At 42.0% G+C, this 19,423-nt stretch overlaps 1 long non-coding RNA gene across 1 annotated transcript in view; it reads left to right on the top strand.

The window, feature by feature from the left end:
* The first annotated feature begins 1,143 nt into the window (after positions 1-1,143).
* Positions 1,144-19,423, top strand: part of LOC131382090 (uncharacterized) — a 32,440-nt gene continuing 14,160 nt past the window's right edge. The window contains exons 1-3 of the long non-coding RNA XR_009211264.1: positions 1,144-1,477; positions 3,166-3,222; positions 11,826-11,883. This is a non-coding gene — a long non-coding RNA (uncharacterized LOC131382090). The remainder of the gene's footprint in view (positions 1,478-3,165; positions 3,223-11,825; positions 11,884-19,423) is intronic.

Below are 19,423 nucleotides of genomic sequence, written 5' to 3'. Positions count from 1 at the left end.
AAGTATCTAAGAACACCGTGTGGAAAGTCAGAAGACAAATAACAAATTTAGGGAAATACTTGCAACATATATCACAGATAAATATGGCCAATCTCCTTCATAAAATGCATATAGATAACAGGAAGAAGATCGGGCATCCCATGGAAAACGGACAAGGAACATGAACAGACAGTTCACTCAGGAAAAAAAAAATGGTCCTTAATCACGTGAAAAGATATTCAACGTTACTCAAAATCAGAAAGATGCACATTGAAACAACATTACCATCTCTTAACTCCCAACTAAAAGTGAGACATTACTGGTGAGGCTGTGGAGAAGTGGACATTATTTTGTTGATGAAAATGTAAAATGATATAGCCCACAGGACGGGTAATATGCAAGGATGGCAGCAGCCGCTACCATCAGCCAGCTGCAGCAGAAAGGCACGGCTGGGGCTGCACACTCCATGGAGCCAGTGGGAGCCCCACCCCTTACGAGTTGGGGCAGGAGCACCAGGGGTGCCACTGCAGCCCACCCAACCCGGCTGCAGATCCAGGCCTCCTGCTCTAAGGCTGCAGATCTGAGCCTCCCTGTGCTCTTCGGGGGGTCAGGGAGCAGGCAGGATCTGCCCTCCTGGGTGCAGCTGCAGCTGCCCGACCCATGGCTGCAGTCCTGGGCCTCTTACTCCACGGAGCAGGCAGGAGCCGGGGACAAGCGGGAGCTCCGCCCCTTCCCAGTTAGGGCGGGAGCTCCTCCGGTGTAGCTGCTGCCGCTCTCCCAGGTACAGGACCGAGGTATCTCTGCAGGCTGCACACTCGGGGGCCCGGGAAGGGTCCTCCATTCCTTGCAGGCTTGGTGTCTCCTCCGGCTGCTTGGCTTCTCTCCCCTCCCAGCACCTGTTCCAATCTGGTAGAGGGTTAAGGCCAAGCTCCAGAGCCATGAATGGCAGCGTGAGGCTGATTGATTCCTGGGCGGAACGGGGCAGGTCTCTGGTAAGGCTGGGGGCTGGGCTGCCAGTCCCGCCAAAAGGGTGGGGACTTTTGGTGCCGCCTCCAGGCCCGCCCATGGACCAATCAGCACACACTTCCTCCACTCTGAGGTCCATAAAAGCTGCCGGGCTCAGCCGAAGCAGGGCAGGAGGGCAGAGGGTGGAGTTGGGAAAAAGGCTGACTAGCTGCAGAGAGGAGGTACCCTCTCTGCTGAAAGCTTCAGAGACCTGCCGAGATGTCTGAACGACCTGCCTGTGGAGAGAAGCCACCCTCTCCAGGGCCTCCTCTCTGCTGAGAACTGAACACTCCACAAGACGACCTGCCTACAGAGAGGAGCTACCTGAACCACCCACTGTGGGTCTCCTCTGAGCTCTCTAACACTGAATAAAGCTCCTCTTCATCTTGTTCACCCTTCACTTGTCTGCATACCTCATTCTTCCTGGATGCAGGACAAGAACTCAGGCAAAGATGCTACTGGCCACAGAGGTTTCTGGGAAGAAAATTGACAGGTAACAGCAATACCTACCAAAATTACTGGTGTATTTATCCTTTTACCCAGCAAACCAATCCTGCACATTATTTACTCTACATATAATCTGCACATGCATGAAATAATGCTTACATGTGGCCATTGCGACAGCAGTATTTCTAATAGCAAAAGATTGAAAACAACCAAACAGCCAACTTAAGGAATGGGTTCCATGCAATAGAAGAGTTACACGGTAGAATACAATGCCACTGTAAAAAGGAAGGAGGAGGTTCTCTATGTTTTGACATAGAACAGGCTCCAGAGTATATTGTAAAGGGAAAAAAGCCTGATGTGGAATATGCATTATGTATGTTATCTTTTGTGTTAAAAAGGGGAAAACAAAAATATAAATATTTGCATTTGTCCTTGCAAAATAAGAAATACTGGAAAGGTAAATAAGAAACTAATAATGTTCACCTCCAAATGGAGAAGTGATGGAGTAAAAGAAATCAGAGCTAGATGGCTTAGCATATTTTTCTATTTCATTTTGATTTTTTCACCTTGTAAACTTGTTAATAATTTTAAAAATAACCACACTAAAAAATTTGCAATTGCAACTGTGGCAGATAGATAAGTGGTATTATCATAGCCAAGAAAGATTTGACCTAATCAAAGAGATCAAGGAACGCTTCCTTGAGGAAGTGGCTCTTGAGCTGAGATCTGGAGACTAAATAGAAGCTAATGGGTTCAAAGTGCAGAGAAGAGCATTAGAATCCGAGAAGGAAAATTATAGACTGGATAAAGAAAATGTGGCACATATACACCATGGAATACTATGCAGCCATAGAAAAGAATGAGTTCATGTCCTTTGTAGGGACATGGTTGAAGCTGGAAACCATAATTCTCAGCAAACTAACACAGGAACAGAAAACACTCATAAGTGGGAGTTGAACAATAGAACACATGGACGCAAGGAGGGGAACATCACACACCGGGGCCTGCCCGGTTGTAGGGGGACAGGGGAGGGATAGCATTAGGAGAAACACCTAAAGTAGATGACGGGTTGATGTGTGCAGCAAACCACCATGGCACATGTATACCTATGTAACAAACCTGCACGTTCTGCACATGTATCCCAGAACTTACAGTATATATATATATATACTATATATAAAAATATATATATTTATATATAGTATATATATATAAATATAAAAGAATCCGAGAAGGAAGCCCATGTAAAAGCCCTGTGATGGGAAGGAAACTGGCACTAACAAAGAACTGAAAGCAAGCAGCATAGTGAACAAAGCTGTGAGATGAAGCTGGACCATGAAGGGCAGGCTAGACCATTGTGGGGGTTGGAGGCTGTGTTGAGAAATTTCATTTTGTTTTGTTTTGAATTCTAAGAGCAATAAGAAGCTGTTGAAGGGTTTTAAATAGGCACACATGAGAGAGTCCAGGGTAGTTTGAACTTTATTCAGGGGACTATTCGTAGTCACTAGAAAATGTCGAAGTTTGATTTGGTCACTACACTTGTTCCTAGAAAGAACCATCGGCTCCACCAGTCGCCCAAATTCACCTATAAAATCAAACACAATGCCTGCTAACGGCATTCTGCATATTTCAATTATGATTCATCATTTGCTATTTGCTAAAACATTACACAAATTACACAAAGGATAAAGTTGTTATAGTCTAATTTACATTGGAACTTATCTTCGTTTCTAGGCAACATCATTGCACTGGATAATGATGGCTCCGACCTCCAGAATCTTTCACAATCTGGTAAGTGAAATGAACGAGGGAACCAATTTCTGTGTGTTCAGGCCAGTATCACAGCCTATTACATCTAGCCTGGGAATAAAACCCATTTTTAATGCACCATTTGATAAGAACACTTAACCTCAGTATGTGTTGTAATTAGAGAGATAATTAGAACTTCACCAGAACCTCTTAAGAGTAGGAATACATTTGAAATTCACCCAGAATGAAAATTGCACTATCTAAAACAAATCTAAGGTGTTCTTTCTTCCAACTTTACCTTCCCTCCTCTCCTCACCCTAAAGCTTTTGCAGCCTAAGAAATGCAAAAAGATAGGAATATCGTAGGTAGTGCATATCACAGAAAGCTAATGAGTTCAATCAAAAATTGCATCACAGTTATTTGAAAGGGAAAAAAAAAATCTTAATTTTGAAAACCAGCTTCAGAGGCCAAGTATGGAGAAGATGAAGTGAGTCATATATGCAGAGAGAAAAAACTGCTCTTGCATGAATCCACTCATAAAATGTTAATATATGCATAAGAAAATTGTGTTCCTTAATCTCTGAAGAAACACTTATCACTAAGAACCCTTTAATTCTTTTCCTGTGCTTGATTTATTAGCTTATGAAATTATGTTAATAGTCTTCATGTTAATGGTTTGGGGGCTCAGATGACCTGATTTTAATAATGAAGTAATTTATGCAATAAATGCAATCAGCATCTATGAATCTCACTTAACAGAACATATTGGTGATTAGCCAATGCTAAAACAAGTGACTGTCAGCATGGGGCAATGCATGTGCTTCTGCGGTGAAAATAGATCTTATCGCTGGGCAGGGAGGTGGGGGCTACTCAAGACACGTGATCCGTGTTGCAGGTCTCGCTTTGCCAGAGAGGTTGAGACTGAATTTGAAATTAATTTAAAAACTGTTCAATGAATCTGATGTTTCAGTAACTGTGGCGTAAGTCTATATGTGAGGTATGTGCATGACAACGAACATTTGTATCTTTGTTGGGGTATGGAATGGATTCCTAGAAAGAAATTAGGGAGTACAGAAAACACAGCATTTGAAAAATAAAACAGCCAATCTGCTTCCTGGGAAGGAACAGAGCACCAGTAAAGGAAGGTCTCAGAGGAGGTGGAGTGGACATTTGGGGAAAAACTGAAGATTTCCAATCCTGTAATTATAAAATCCGTGTCGCAGAATAACCTGGGTGCTAGTATTATTCAACCCTGCTTTGAAACATATTATGTTGAATTACTCTTTTGTGGGGGAAGAGAGGTCATTTTACATTTTTTCATTCCCTACAGATCTAAAGCTTAGAAACAGCCAATATACACCCACGTATACCCATCTTAGTGCAAAGACACATTTGAAACATGCTGGCTGGATTCAATATTATTCTTTCTTTCCTCAGTGATCTCCGGGAAATAAATTTCCATCTCTTTCTCTTATCTTGTTACTTAAGTATCCCTCCCAAAATTCTATCTCCCTTCCAATTAAAATGTAACTAAACTGTTCTCTGACTCTCTAGAAAGGAGTGGTCATCCCCCCACCGCATTAACTATGCAAAACCCCAACCAGGCTCGAGGAGGGCCGGATGCAGAGCAGCAATCTGTGCCTCCAACAGAGTCCAGAAGCCACAGGACAAACATCCCAGCATCCTCAATCTTCACCCTCAACACTGACATTCCAAAAGATATGGGATTTTTTTTTCTTTTCTTTTGAGACCAAGTCTTGCTCTGTCAGCAGGCTAGAGTGCAATGGCGCGATCTCAGCCCACTGCAACCTCCGCCTCCCAGGTTCAAGCAATTCTCCCATCTCAGCCTCCCTGATAGCTGGGACTACAGGCGCACACCACCACGCCCAGCTAATTTTTGTATTTTTAGTAGAAATGGGGTTTCACCATGTTGGCCAGGATGGTCTCAATCTCTTGACCTCAGGATCTGCCCGCATCGGCCTCCCAAAGTGCTGGGATTACAGGTGTGAGCCACTGCACCCGGTCAAGATATGTATTTTTTAATGTTTAAAAACACTGTTGGCTGAGGTATTTGATAAAACAGTATACATCCCCTGAAGAAAGTTCAGCATCTAGTGTGCTTTGGGACAGTATTAAGTAAAAAAGGCAAAACATTAAATTAGCTAACCTTTAAATTGTGATATTGTGCAAACAGCAGTGGCTTTGAGATCAGAGTTCTTTGGGTCTGTAACTTGGCTTCCATCTCTCACTACCTGTGGAATTGGTCAAGGTACTTGGCTCTTTATGAGATATTTATAAAGATTTCTGTTCTTCTAACTTTTAATGAAGGGGTGTTGTGATGGTTAATTTTATGTGTTGACTTGATCATGGAGTGCCCACATTAAACATTATTTCTGGGTGTCTCTGTGAGGATATTTACTGAGGTGGTCAGCATTTGAATCAGCAGACTCAGGAAAGTAGATGGCCCCCCCGATGTGGGCTGGCATCATCCAACCCACCGAAGGCTTGAAGAGAACAAGTGGAGGTCAGCTGGGTGTGGTGGCTCATGCCTGTAATCCCAGCACTTTAGGAGGCCAAGGTGGGCCGATCGCTTGAGGTCAGGAGTTTGAGACCAGCCTGGCCAACATGGTGAAACCCCTTCACTACTAAAAATACAAAAATTAGTCAGGCGTGGTGGCACATGCCTGTAATCCCAGCCACTCGGGAGGCTGAGGGAGGAGAATTGCTTGAACCCAGGAGGCGGAGATTTTAGTGAGCCAAGATCTCGCCACTGTACTCCAGCCTGGGCAGCACAGCAAGACTGTCTCAAAAAAAAAGAAAAAAAAAGAACAACAAGTGGAGGAAGATTGGATTCATTCCCTTCTTACTTGCCGTCTGCCTGAGTTGGGAGATTGGCCTTCTTTTGCCCCTGGACTAGGGTTCACACATTAGGTTCCACTGGTTCCCAGGTCTTCAGACTTGGACCGGAATTACACCACTGCTTCCCTTGGTCTCCAGTTTGCAAACCGCAAGCCATGGGAGTTTTTACCCTCCATAATCATGTGAGCCAACTCCTCATAATAAATCTTCCCTCTTCTCTCTCTCTCTCTCTCTGTGTATGTCCCAATGGTCTGTTTCTCTGATAACCCCTGATTAATTTCGTGATAAAGTGATAAGGTGTGTGGCTTTGGAAAATATACACGGAATATATCTTACAAGAATATCAATCTTTAGTAGAATTAAAATTCTTCAACCCAGTTGTAAATTGGTATTTCATTGACCAAATTAGAAATGTGAAATCTCATGTCTCACATGAATCCTAACCAAACCTCCATCGTTCTTTGGATTTGCATAATGTTGATGGTAATTTTTACCACAACATAAAGCACGAAGTAAAATGCCTCTAGGAGGCTTCATGTGCAGTCTGCAATAAAAACTGCTCAACATAAATCCATAATTTTAAAAATCCAACTGAGAGTAATGCCTTGCACACGGCAGCACCTGCGGGTCTGAAATCTCTACTCACAGGCTGTCAAGACTGGCATTGTGTAGGTGCAGAATGAATGTTAAATGCCTCCATCTCATTAACCGCCACTACTGCAAATCCGTAGAAGCGTTGTCCGCATTTCACAAACAGAAATATCTGCCAGGAGATTTTTTTTTTTTTTTTTTTTTTTGAGACGGAGTCTCACTCTGTCGCCCAGGCTGGAGTGCAGTGGCGCGATCTCGGCTCACTGCAAGCTCCGCCTCCCGGGTTCACGCCATTCTCCTGCCTCAGCCTCTCCAAGTAGCTGGCACTACAGGCGCCCGCCACCACGCCCGGCTCATTTTTTGTATTTTTAGTAGAGACGGGGTTTCACCGTGGTCTCGATCTCCTGACCTCGTGATCCGCCCGCCTCGGCCTCCCAAAGTGCTGCCAGGAGATTTTTATACCTACTTTGCCTGTGTCTCCAAGCACAAAATCTGGTTTCTTTATCCACTGGAATAATCACTGTTATGGCTGCATTTTCATCAAACGTGGTTTTAACTCATATTATAATAAATAATTAATAAAAGTGCAAGGGCACTGTATCCTTGCAAAAGAGAGAACTCCCGAAGTTATTTTAGCCACCTCTCCTCACGCAAAATTTTGAGGAATTTTCTTTCACACAGCCAGAAAATTATTTAAAAACTATAAAAAACGAATTTTGCCTAATATCAATGTGGGAAGTATAAGTCTAAACTAACGTCTTCTTTTGACTCTAAGCAATGACGTCCGAGATGTACAGCTATTACTGTTCTTATGGAATGCCATGGTTTTTCATTTTTATTTTTCTGAATTCTTATGCCTGTTACTTGAGGTGACTTTCCCCTCACCAGAGCTCTCAAATCACATGGAGGCTTTTTTCCATTTTTTTTTTTTTGAGACAGAGTTTCACTCTTGTCGCCCAGGCAGGAGGGCAATGGCGCACTCTCTGCTCACTGCAACCTCTGCCTCCCGGATTCAGGTGATTCTCCTGCCTTAGCCTCCCAATTAGGTGGGATTACAGGCTCCTGTCACCACGCCCAGCTAATTGTGTATTTTTAGCGGAGATGGGGTTTTGCCATGTTCATCAGGCTGGTCTTGAACTCCTGACCTCAGGTGATCCACCCACCTCGGCCTCCCAAAGTGTTGGGATTACAGGCATGAGCCACCATTTCTTCCACTTTTGTGGCCAACATTGTACCTTAAGAAGCAGGAAGAAAAAAGTGTTAGGTGTAAAAGTAGCTGGGACAAGAAGTGGCTGTCCTTTTGTCTCTTTTCTGAGTTCCTGATTCTGTACAATACTCTGCTATATTTTGGGGGCTAATCTCTTCTACTTTGCCCTATTTTGCTGAACACTGCACCCTCCACTCTTCAAGGAACATTGGCTGGTTTATAGCCACTTTTACCATTTTGAGAGGCTGCTTTAATTATTCTTTGGATGGCAGAGACACATCCTGTTTCTAACCCTGTGGTGCTGAGATGCCCATCATGTCAAGAGATACCGCACTTCCTATTGCTCTGATGGGTGGATTAGCTAGCCATTCTTCTCTTCTAAGAATGTCTCTGTCCCTGGTAATTCGGAACTTCTCACACCTTCTGACTTACGTGGTTCAGAAGATCTCCTTTCTTCCATGCTCTTAGTTAAAACATTTGTTGCATTAATCACTATTCCTGAGTAATTTAAACCAGCCATTATGTCAAAAGAAATGCATTGACTTTTAAAGTCAATTATTTTCATTTTGTGTATACATATACAATTATTATTATTATTATTGAGACAGAGTTTCGCTCTTGTTGCCCAGGCTGGAGTGCAATGGCGTGATCTCAGCTCACTGCAACCTTCACCTCCCGGGTTCAAGCAATTCTCCTGCCTCAGCCTCCTGAGTAGCTAGGATTACAGGCATGTGCCACCACGCCCAGCTAATTTTGTATTTTTAATAGAGATGGGGTTTCTCCATGTTGGTCAGGCTGGTCTCGAACTCTTTGTATTTTTTAAAAAGGAATATATCAGAGTCAGTCCTATTCAAGCCAGGGAGGTAATACAAAGTCCTTCCTAAACATGGGTTTCCCCCTCTCTCTCCACACCTTATTGTACTGTTTTTTTTGGCAGTGTAAAGACTGGCCTGTTTTATGTTCAAACTCATTTTATGAAATGAATGGGTAACAAAAAAGAGACTTCCTATTGCTAAAATAACTATTCTTGGGTTCAATAAATGTATTTTTTCAAAAATGGCCAGAAATAGATTCTTTTTTAAATCTCAGTGTCTTTATATAACAGAACCACAGTATTGTGGTTGAAAGTGTGGATTCTGGAGCCAGAATAGCTCGGATATGAATCCTGCCTCTCTTGTAATAGCTGTGTGACCTCGGGCAATGACTTAACCCTTCTGCAGCACGCTTTTCTCCTCTTTAGAATGGAGGCAATAATAATATCTACCTCCTTCAATTATATTGAGGACTAACTGAATTTATACTTAGAACAGTGTCTCTGGCATAGGGTAAATGCTCAATTGCTGTTATCTATTATTAGGGTAGACCACTGGCTGTGACTACAGAACAGATCCTGGAAATTTCCAGGTAGGATCAGGAAGAAAGAAAATGTTTTTTAGTCTCACTTCCTTTCTCAAACACTTTCCTCTTTACTATTCAAAAATTACTTTGATTCAGCACAATCTAGAAAAGATACTTATTAACAGTCCAAGGGACTTTATGTTTTAAATATGATAATTGCAGCCAACCAGATGAGTATTTGTCTCATAATCTTTAGACTCTTTTTCTTTTCTTTTTCTTTTTCTTTCTTTTTTTTTTTTTTTTGAGATGACATCTTGCTCTGTTGCTGAGACTGGAGGGCAATGGCACAATCTCAACTCACTGCAACCTCTGTCTCCCGGGTTCAAGCAATTCTCCTGCCTCAGCCTCCCGAGTAGCTGGGATTACAGGTGTGTGCCACCACACCTGGCTAATTTTTGTGTTTTTAGTAGAGACAGGGTTTCACCATGACCTGACCCCAGATGATCCACCCACCTCGGCCTTCCAGAGTGCTGGGATTACAGGCCTGAGCCACTGTGCCCGGCCAGTCTTTAGACTCTTAATAACTTTGTTTGAAGCCCTACATTCTAGAAAACAATCAAAGTGGGTGGCTTGGTCAGCTTCTCCACAGAAACAAAAAACCATCAGAACCAGAGGAAATTAAGATATTATATTTGCCTTTTCCCTGCAAGAATTTCTCATCCCACACACAAAATAAGAATTGCTGTTCCTGCATCAAGTTGTGGGGAAATGAAGATATGGCTTGTGGAAGAAATTACAATTATTCATCCAAAGCAGTTTTGCAACATTGTATGTTGGGGGAAAAAAGAAGGTCACTGTTTCTCTTACTTCCAACCCATCAAGACTATCCTCCAACCTGATATTTCTTAATCTGAGTTTATTTTCCAGGTCATTAATTTGATTTCTCAGTGTTTTGCAGCCTTTAAAAGTCTCAGTTAAAACAGCATCATTAACATTAATCATCATTTTCACTTCTCCCTTATTTTTTTCTCCTGCCATCTTGTTTTCTTTTTTAAATCCTTTTTCCATCACTATTTTTGAATAGTATCTGACCTCTTTGCATCAACCCAAGATAATCCAACTTCATAAATCAATTTTGTGTCTCCCAAGGGAGACAAATGGAAAAGCAGACAGGCCTATTCCCTGGATTGTAAATGCGAAAAGAATAGCAACCTTAAAGCATATTTTTATCTTTGCAGTGATTCTCCTGAAAAACAACAAACCAGGCTACCAATGAAACATACAACATTACAAACAAAAAGTAGAACGTGTCCTAAGTGTATCATGCTGCCAACACATAGCTGCCTATCACCTCATCTTCTCCTATAGCTGTCTTGAGTGTTTTCGAACTGAACCATTAAACATGCTCTGCTCTTGTTATAAATGCAGAGGGTCTTTCTTTGTCTCTTTTGGGGAAATCAGAACTCCCAGAATACTGAAACACCTAGGGAAACTAAGGATTTGAATTCAGACGAAAGAGAAATGAGAAGAAAAGCTGAACTTTTGTGGGAACTTTGCTGACGCATTATCTGAAACATAAGTTAAATTAGTCCGAGTCAATGTGCTTCATTCCTAACATTATCCTTAGTAGTTGTATTGCTCAGAGCCTCAGGCTGAGGGGAATATGTGTACATGTGTTGAATTACTATGTCTGGGTACCTATAAATCTTGGGCCACCTAGCCAAGAATAAGCTTCCTTGGATTTTCTTTAAGACACTTTCAACTCTGAAATTGCCTGGAACTCTCCATTATTCTTATTGCCTAATATCCGAGCAGCCCTGAGTCTCTAACACTCAACTGGATGCTTTGGTGACTGCTCGTCAAAGACCGTTCTGAAGCATTTGCATGGCTTTTTGAAAGGAGATAGCTGCTTTCCTCAGCTGTATCTCCTGGGGCTTGATGGCCATTCTTCAGCTCCCTTTCCCACATGGAACCCTTAATAAGTGTTACTGTCTTAGGTCTAGGCATTTCAAGCCTTAGCTGGTGAGATGTATTTAAAGAATCTAGGTAGAAACAGATAGGTGAGTTTTGTTACCAAATGTTTTGTAAATTGTTTCTAATCCAAAATGCATTCGTTTCCAGGCCTGCCTGTGAAAGTTTATGCAAGTTTTAAGGCAGTTGAATTGGAGTATTAATAAAATTTCCCATTGTTTCTTTAGGAAAAACAATAACATCTTCCTAGCAAGAATATACCTAGGAAGGTATAAACTCTGCCTTTGCTGCAGTCTCGGTCTCTAGCTGTGACTTTCCTTTACATTTCTGTCCTCCTTTCCCACTCAGGAGCAGATAATTTTTCGCTTCCCTTTTCCTTTTTTTCCCTCTCTTCTTGGAAATGAGAGTGGATTACTTCTTCCCTTTCACGGCTCTCCAAACAAAAATGGGACCCTCAGGGATCACTCCCAAGCCGCCAGGACAAGTGAATCCAGTGGTAGGAGTGACAAGGATCAAAAGAGAATCTTCCCACAGCCCATTTCTAAACAGGGAACGTCCCATGTCAGCTGTGTAGTCCTTGGGGACCACTTGTAATAAAGAATAGCCACTAACATTGGCCAGTAACCTACCATTTACAAAACACTCATCACCACGTTTGACGCTCGCATTTACCTTGCAGGTTATGAGTGATGTTCACGCCCATTTTACAGAGAGATGGTAACTGAATCTCAGGGAAGGTAAGTGACTTCAACAAGATCACTGGTCCATAAGTGGCATAGCTAGGATTCCAAGTTCTTTGCACTCTTCACAGTATCAACTTAGTCTTTAACCTAGTACTCCATTATTGGAACGCTAAGCTTGTGAGAGTTATTTATATCCTGCTGCTCAAGGTCATCCCCAAGGTCTGATTTTTCACAAAAAAATTTGCAACCTCTGTCATAAATGTGTTAATATTGCAGTGGTCTCAGAGATACAAGTAGACAAAGGCAGAATTAACTTATTTTCACTATGATTAATCAACGTGTCTTTGTAGGCTTAGTTTAAATATTTTTCCTTCTTTTCTTAAAAAAGGGCCCTTATATTTTAAAGTTTATTATCATTCTGTTTTAGTAATTTAAACGTTAAGGACCTGAAAAATTTTAAACCATATCTAATAGTATATAAAATAAGGATTTATCATAGGAATTGAAGAATCACTGTTCATTTGGAAGTTTATCAACATAATGTATTCCATTAATAAATTAAGAAGAAAATACAGGATTATACCAATATATGACAAAAGAGCAATTAATATAATTTGGTAAGTATTTGTGGTAAAATCTCTAAGTAAAAGAATAGAAGGAAATTTCTAAACAAGATAAAGTATTCATCAGAAACCAACAAATTGAAATACTAAAGAAATTCTTATTAAAATCAGAAACAAGATGGACATGCGCAATATTACTATTACTTGAAAATAGTATCACCTATTACTTGAAAATAATATCACCTATTACTTGAAAAATATTTTGGAAGCAGCTAGAATGGGTAGAGGCATAGTACCAGAAAGGCAGGGAGCTTTGCGGAGCTGGGCCCCAAGAAATCTTCATGGAGACGGCCCTCAGATCCTGGGCCGAGAACTGGGAAGCACATGTACAGGGCCTGATTCTGTGAAGCCTGCTGCTGGGAGGCTGAGAGCTGGACAGAGATATTAGAGATCATGCAGAGTTTGGAAGCATTGGGATTATGGCCCATCCAGAGTGGAGAACCCTTGCTAAAAACATAAGACATTAGATTGAGACCCTAGAAAAGCCCCACCTTATGAGTAAGCCCCATGTTCTAGAATCAGGGCCAGACCCTAGGACTCTGTCACCCAGGCTAGAGTGCAGTCGCCTGATCTTAGCACAGCTCACTGCAACCTCCGCCTCCTGGGTTCAAGTGATTCTCCTGCCTCAGCCTCCCGAGTAGCTGGGATTACAGGCGCCCGCCACCATGCCGGGTTAATTTTTGTACTTTTAGTAGAGATGAGTTTCGCCAAGTTGGCCAGGCTGGTCTCAAACTCCTGACCTCAAGTGATCTACCCACTTCAGCCTCCCAAAGTGCTGGGATTACAGGCCTGAGCCACCAGGCCCGGCCAAAAATGGAACTTTTGATTGGGGTGTTGTTTATACCTGTCAAAAGTCATTGGATTTACACTTAATAGTTTTTTTTTTTTTTCTGAGACAGAGTTTTGCCCTGTCACCCAGGCTGGAGTGCAGCGGCGTGATCTCAGCTCACTGCAACCTGTACCTCCCAGGTTGAAGCGACTCTCCTGTCTCAGCCTCCCAAGTAGCTGGGATTACAGGCACAGGGCACCATGCCTGGCTAATTTTTTGTATTTTTAGTAGAGACGTTGTTTCACCGTGTTGCCCAGGCTTGTCTCAAACACCTGAGCTCAGGCAATCCACCCGCCTCGGCCTCCCAAAGTGCTGGGATTACAGGCATGAGGCACTACGCCTGGCCTGCACATTTTATTCTACATAAATTTTGCCTAAATTAAAAATAAAACATAATAAAATCATAATGAACATAACCAAATCACAAAGTAGTGGATATTAAGCTTGAATAAAAATGTATTCTGAATATCACAGGAAGGAGGGATAAAGATACAAAATATGAAATAAATATTGGGATAAATAATTTATCCAGAAATAACAAAATCCTTTTCATAGAATTTCTAAATTAACTGAATAAAAAGATTAAAGGAGAGTCAGTGTTTCAGAAAATAATTCAATTTTTTTCTCAATTTTGAAGGAAAACATTAGTTCTCAGTCTGAAAGCATGTATAGAATGATAAATAGGGTAAATAACTTTTTTTTCAATATAACCTCTTACCAGATATGCTGTGGCAAAATTTCAAAGAAAATCCTGAAAGCTTCAAGAAAGAAACATATAAACCTACAAAAAAACAGGAATCGGGTTTACTTTAAAGTTATGAAAGAAAATAACTTGGAGTCAAGAATTCTATACCCAGCTAAATTATTTTTCAAGTGTGAGGGTAAAAACAATAAAAACATGCACAAAGATAGCCATTGAAGGTTTTTTTGTTTTTTTTTCTTGCCTGATGAAAACTTTCCAAGTCTTTTTTTCTTTTTTTCTTTTACTTGAAGTTCTGGGATACATGTGCAGAACATGCAGGTTTGTTAATACGTATACATGTGCCATGGTGGTTTGCTGCACCTATCAACCCATCATCTAGGTTTTAAGCCCCACATGCATTAGGTATTTGTCCTAATGCTGTCCCTCCCCTTGCCCGCTACTCCCCGACGGGCCCTGGTGTGTGATGTTCCCCTCCCTGTGTCCACGTGTTCTCATTGTTCAACTCCTACTTATGAGTGAGAACATGCGGTGTTTGGTTTTCTGTTCTTGTGTTAGTTTGCTGAGGATGATGGTTTCCAGCTTTATCCATGTCCCTCCAAAGGACATGAACTCATTCTTTTTTATGGCTGCATGGTATTCCATCGTGTATATGTGCCACATTTTCTTTATCCAGTCTGTCATTGATGGGCATTTGCGTTGGTTCCAAGTCTTTGCTATTGTAAATAGTGCTGCAATAAGCATATGTGTTCATGTGTCTTTTTTTTTTTAATAGCTAAAATTCAGAAACGACATAGGGAATCAATAGCAGAATGGAGTGTATAAAGCCTGGCTTATTGAAATAATAGTGCACCAATTAAATAAAAGAATTAGATCTACAGAAGCTCTACTGATAAATCTCATAAGAGCAACTTGTAAAAGAATATTATGCTATGATGACATCTGTGTAAATTGAAATTATCATCATTATCGTCAGAGCAAACACATAGTTCTTTCTATGCACCAGGCATGGTGTTAAGCAGCATCTCCATTTTATCTCATTTAATCATCACAAAAACTCTGTGAAGTAAGGTATAATTTTACAAACGACAGCACTGAAGTGTGGAGAGGTTATATAATTTGCCCCAGGTCATCTAATAAGTGACAGACCTGGAATGGGAATCCAGGTAGACCAGTTCAGACTGTATGGTATGATGCCACTCAAAACAATGCTATGTATTCTTGATGGATTCATCTTACGTAGCAAAAGTAGGGAAATGTGAACAGGAAATCTGTCAACTTCCGTATAGTGCTTGCCTCTGGGAGAGAAGAAAAGGGAGCTGGATGAGGGAGACATACTGATTTTATCTATAATGTTTTATCTTGTTTAAAAGAATTGAATGCAACTGTGGCAAAATATTATGATGTTGAATCAGGATTCTGGGTATATGGAGTATCTGTAATATTATCCTCTGTGATTTTCTGCAAGTATAAAATCTTTTAAGTCAAGGCCGGGTGTAGTGGCTCATGCCTGTAATCCCAGCACTTTGAGAGGCCAAGGCAAGTGGATTACCTGAGGTCAGGAGTTCGAGGCCAGCCTGGGCAACATGGTGAAACCTCATCTCTACTAAAAATACAAAAATTAGCGGGGTGCGGCGGCACATGCCTGTAATCCCAGCTACTCGGGAGTCTGAGGCAGGAGAATCACTTGAGCCTGGGAGGCAGAGTTTGCAGTGAGCCGAGATTGCACCATTGCACTCCAGCCTGGGCGACAGAGAGAGACTCAGTCTCAAACAAAACAAAACAAAACAAAACAAAAATCTTTTAAGTCAAAATAAAATATGATGAAGTTAGTGTCTCTCCAACTTTGGCTGTATCCTTACAGTGAGACATCGGTGAGAGATTAGTGAATAAAGTCATTGTTTTAAAAAGACTCCATAAAAGAGAAATGCAAGTGTCATGACCCATGATTTTGGAGAGTAAAGAGTCATAATTCTAATGCTACTTCACAGTGTAAAATATAATCTTCATCTCATACAAGTTGGCAATTCCCAAATTCATTAGGTTTATCACAGTATTATAAATCCTATCAGCCAATACTTCATCAAATGAGTTGAGAGCACAATTTCTGCACTATCTTTTGTTCCCATTTTGCTGTGAATTTGTTTTTGAAATTTGGGCATCTGACTATTTTATTCCAGTGAATGCCATGGCCGGGATCTCTACATTATTTGCTCTTATATTTTAAATGCAAAGAGTTTTACCAGGCACTTGATATTATTGTTTACAACGTAATTCAATCGTTATCATTACATTTTATTCAATCAGACCTACCAGAGGGGCCATATCGTTAAAATTTCACTTTTGTACATTTCTCATGTGGAGATGACATTTTAAGAATCAACTACATAATTAGTATTCTTACTTTCATTATGACACCAGTGAGTTTTGGGTGAGTTCTCAGAGGGTGGGGGGTAAATCCGTCAGGTAATACCTGCTTTCCTTCAACAAATTTCTAGGGCTTTGTGTTAAACACAGGGCTCTCTTCTAAGAGGGAGTGAATACAAAGATATACATGATATGACCCATGTTTTCCAGTTAGAAAAGAGAGATGACATTTGCACAAATAATCGATGCAAACTAGAATATTTAAAATGCCTAAGAGATAGACAAGTCAAGGGCTTGTGGAATTCAAAGATGGGAGAACTTTCTGGCAGCTGAGAGCTGAGAGCAGGTTATCAGGAAAAAATTCTTAGTGGTTGTGTTAGGCCGTTCTTATGTTGCTATAAATAAATACCTGAGGCTGGGTAATTTATGAAGAAAAGAGAATTAATTGGCTTGTGGTTCTGCAGGCTGTACAGGTAGCATGGCGCCAGCATCCTCTCGGCTTCTGGGGAGGCCTGGGAAGCTTTTGCTCATGGTGGAAGGTAAAGGAGGAGCAGGCACTTCACAAGGCCAGAGCAGGAGCAAAAAGTGGGGAAGGGGCTGGGCGCCGTGGCTCACACCTGTAATCCCAGCACTTTGGGAGACCGAGGTGGGCAGATCACCTAAGGTCGGGAGTTCGAGACCAGCCTGATCAACATGGAGAAACCCCATCTCTATTAAAAATACAAAATTAACCGGGCATGGTGGTGCATGCCTGTAATCCCAGCTACTCGGGAGGCTGAGGCAGGAGAATCGCTTGAACCCAGGAGGTGGAGGTTGCAGTGAGCTGAGATTGCACCACTGCACTCCAGCCTGGTTGACAAGAGCAAAACCCCATCTCAAAAAAAAAAAAAAAAAAGAGAAGTGGGGAAGGTGCCACACACTTTCAAACAACCAGATCATTCGAGAACTTACAGACTATTGCAAGGATAGCACCAAGCCACGAGGGATCCACCCCCATGACCAAAGCACCTCCCACCCGGCCCCATCTCCAATATTGAGGATTACAATTCAACAGGAGATCCAGAGAGGACAGCATCCAAACCATATCAGTGGTAGTGATGTTTTAATGAGGCTTTTTTTTTTTGAGTCAGGGTCTCACTCTGTTGCCCAGGCTGAAGTGCAATGGCAGGATCATGGCTCACTGCAGCCTTGACGTCCCAGGCTCTGGTGATCCTCCCACCTCAGCCTCCCTGGTAGCTAGGATCACAGGTGTGTGCCGCCATACCTGGCTAGTTTTTTTATTTTGTAGAGACAGGGTTTTGCCATGTTGCTCAGTCTGGTCTCAAACTCCTGAACTCAAGCAAACCCCCTGCTTCAGCCTCCCAAAGTGCTGGGATTACATGCATGAGCCACCACACCCAGCCCTAGCGAGGTTTTTAATAGTCACGGCTTCAATAGCTGGTCAGAGGGAGGGAGATATCAAGGCATTTATGGAGAAGCATAGGTGTGTTGGCTGGGGACCTGGAAATGTGAAGATCCAAGCTGGAAATAGGCTAAAACAGAAAGTAAGAGTGGCGTGGAATTGTGTGACATGCTTTTGGCTGAAAGTTGTTGAAATGCTGACGTAACTGATTTAAAACAAGGAACTTGATGACATTCTCTAATACGATCTACAGAGGTAGGCTGGGTTTGTGAGTTAGTTGCTTCGGCAGCTGGAAATGCCATGAAGGACGCAAGCTCTTCCCATCTCTCTGCTCATCCATCCTTGGTTGACTTACTTCCAGGATTCACAGCCAAACATGGAACATCCAGTGACAGATTTGGCCTCTCCCTGTGACTTTCCAGAGCAAGGAAATTTTTGCAGAAGCACTTCTCACATTTCATCAGCCAGAGCTGAATTGTAGGATATGCCTGAACCAATCACTGATGAGTGGTTCTAGATGATTCTTAGACCAGTCAAGGCCTCCCTTCCCCGACAAGATGCATTTCTGCATGTAGGATAAGAGCATGTAGAACAATTAAAGGTTAAAGGAACAATTCCTTTGTTCAGCATGTAGTTGAACAAGCACTCTTACAGGTGAAAGGAACAAATAAACTAGATGAGTGCTGGGTAAGCAACCAGTAACATCCACTATGGAGACCAACAGTCATCACGTGCCTTCTATGCACAGGCGCAGGTTTGCTCTGTTTCTGAGTTTGTCTAACACATATGTGGATGTAGGTAAGTAGGAATCTTTGCAAGGGCCAGGCTGAGATGTCTGCACTTTATTCCATAGACATGAAGAGACATACAGGATTTTGAGGAGTCTAATGATAATAATCAAAGTATGATATCTAGAGGCCTTGGAGAAAGAACTCATGGAAATGGACAGATTGTACATGTCTCCGAAAGTAGTGTGACTTCTTGTCAAAAATGAGACGTCAGATTCTCACTAGCTTTCCCTTCTCTTTGTTTCTGTTAGCACCTCTTTTCTGCCATCCTTTTCCCTGCATTTGGTCAATTTGACTAAGCTTGACATCGTGTGGAGCAAATTTGAGGTGTGACTGGATGAACTAGAGGTAACATAACCAATAGAGTCTCATGCTGCTCAGATTGGCACTGTTTAAAAGCAAGAGTCCCTTTCTGTGCCTCTGGCTTAGAGATGAGTTCTGGAATTGTGCTATTATGGACTTCCTGGTGTATTTAGTTAGGTAAGCTTCCATTTCTCTCTACACTCTCTGAGCCCAGTTTCTGCAACTCTGATCATCCCAGTTCACTACCATCCACTTATTTTTCTCTTGCTATTAAGACTTTCCCAGCCGGGTGCAGTGGCTCATGCCTGTATTCCCAGCACTTTGGGAGACCAAAGCGGGGGGGGATCATGAAGTCAGGAGATCGAGACCATCCTAGCTAACATGGTGAAACCCTGTCTCTACTAAAAATACAAAAAAATTAGCCAGGCGTGGTGGCACGTGCCTGTAGTCCCAGCTACTCGGGAGGCTGAAGCAGGAGAATCGCTTTAAGTCGGGAGGCGGAGGTTGCAGTGAGCCAAGATCCTGCCACTGCACTCCAGCCTGGGTGACAGAGCAAGACTCCGTTTCAAAAAAAAGACTTTC

This window comes from Hylobates moloch, unplaced genomic scaffold (genome assembly GCF_009828535.3).
Source record: "Hylobates moloch isolate HMO894 unplaced genomic scaffold, HMol_V3 SCAFFOLD_20, whole genome shotgun sequence".
Lineage (NCBI taxonomy): Eukaryota > Metazoa > Chordata > Mammalia > Primates > Hylobatidae > Hylobates > Hylobates moloch.
This window is presented reverse-complemented; position numbering and strand designations above follow the sequence as displayed.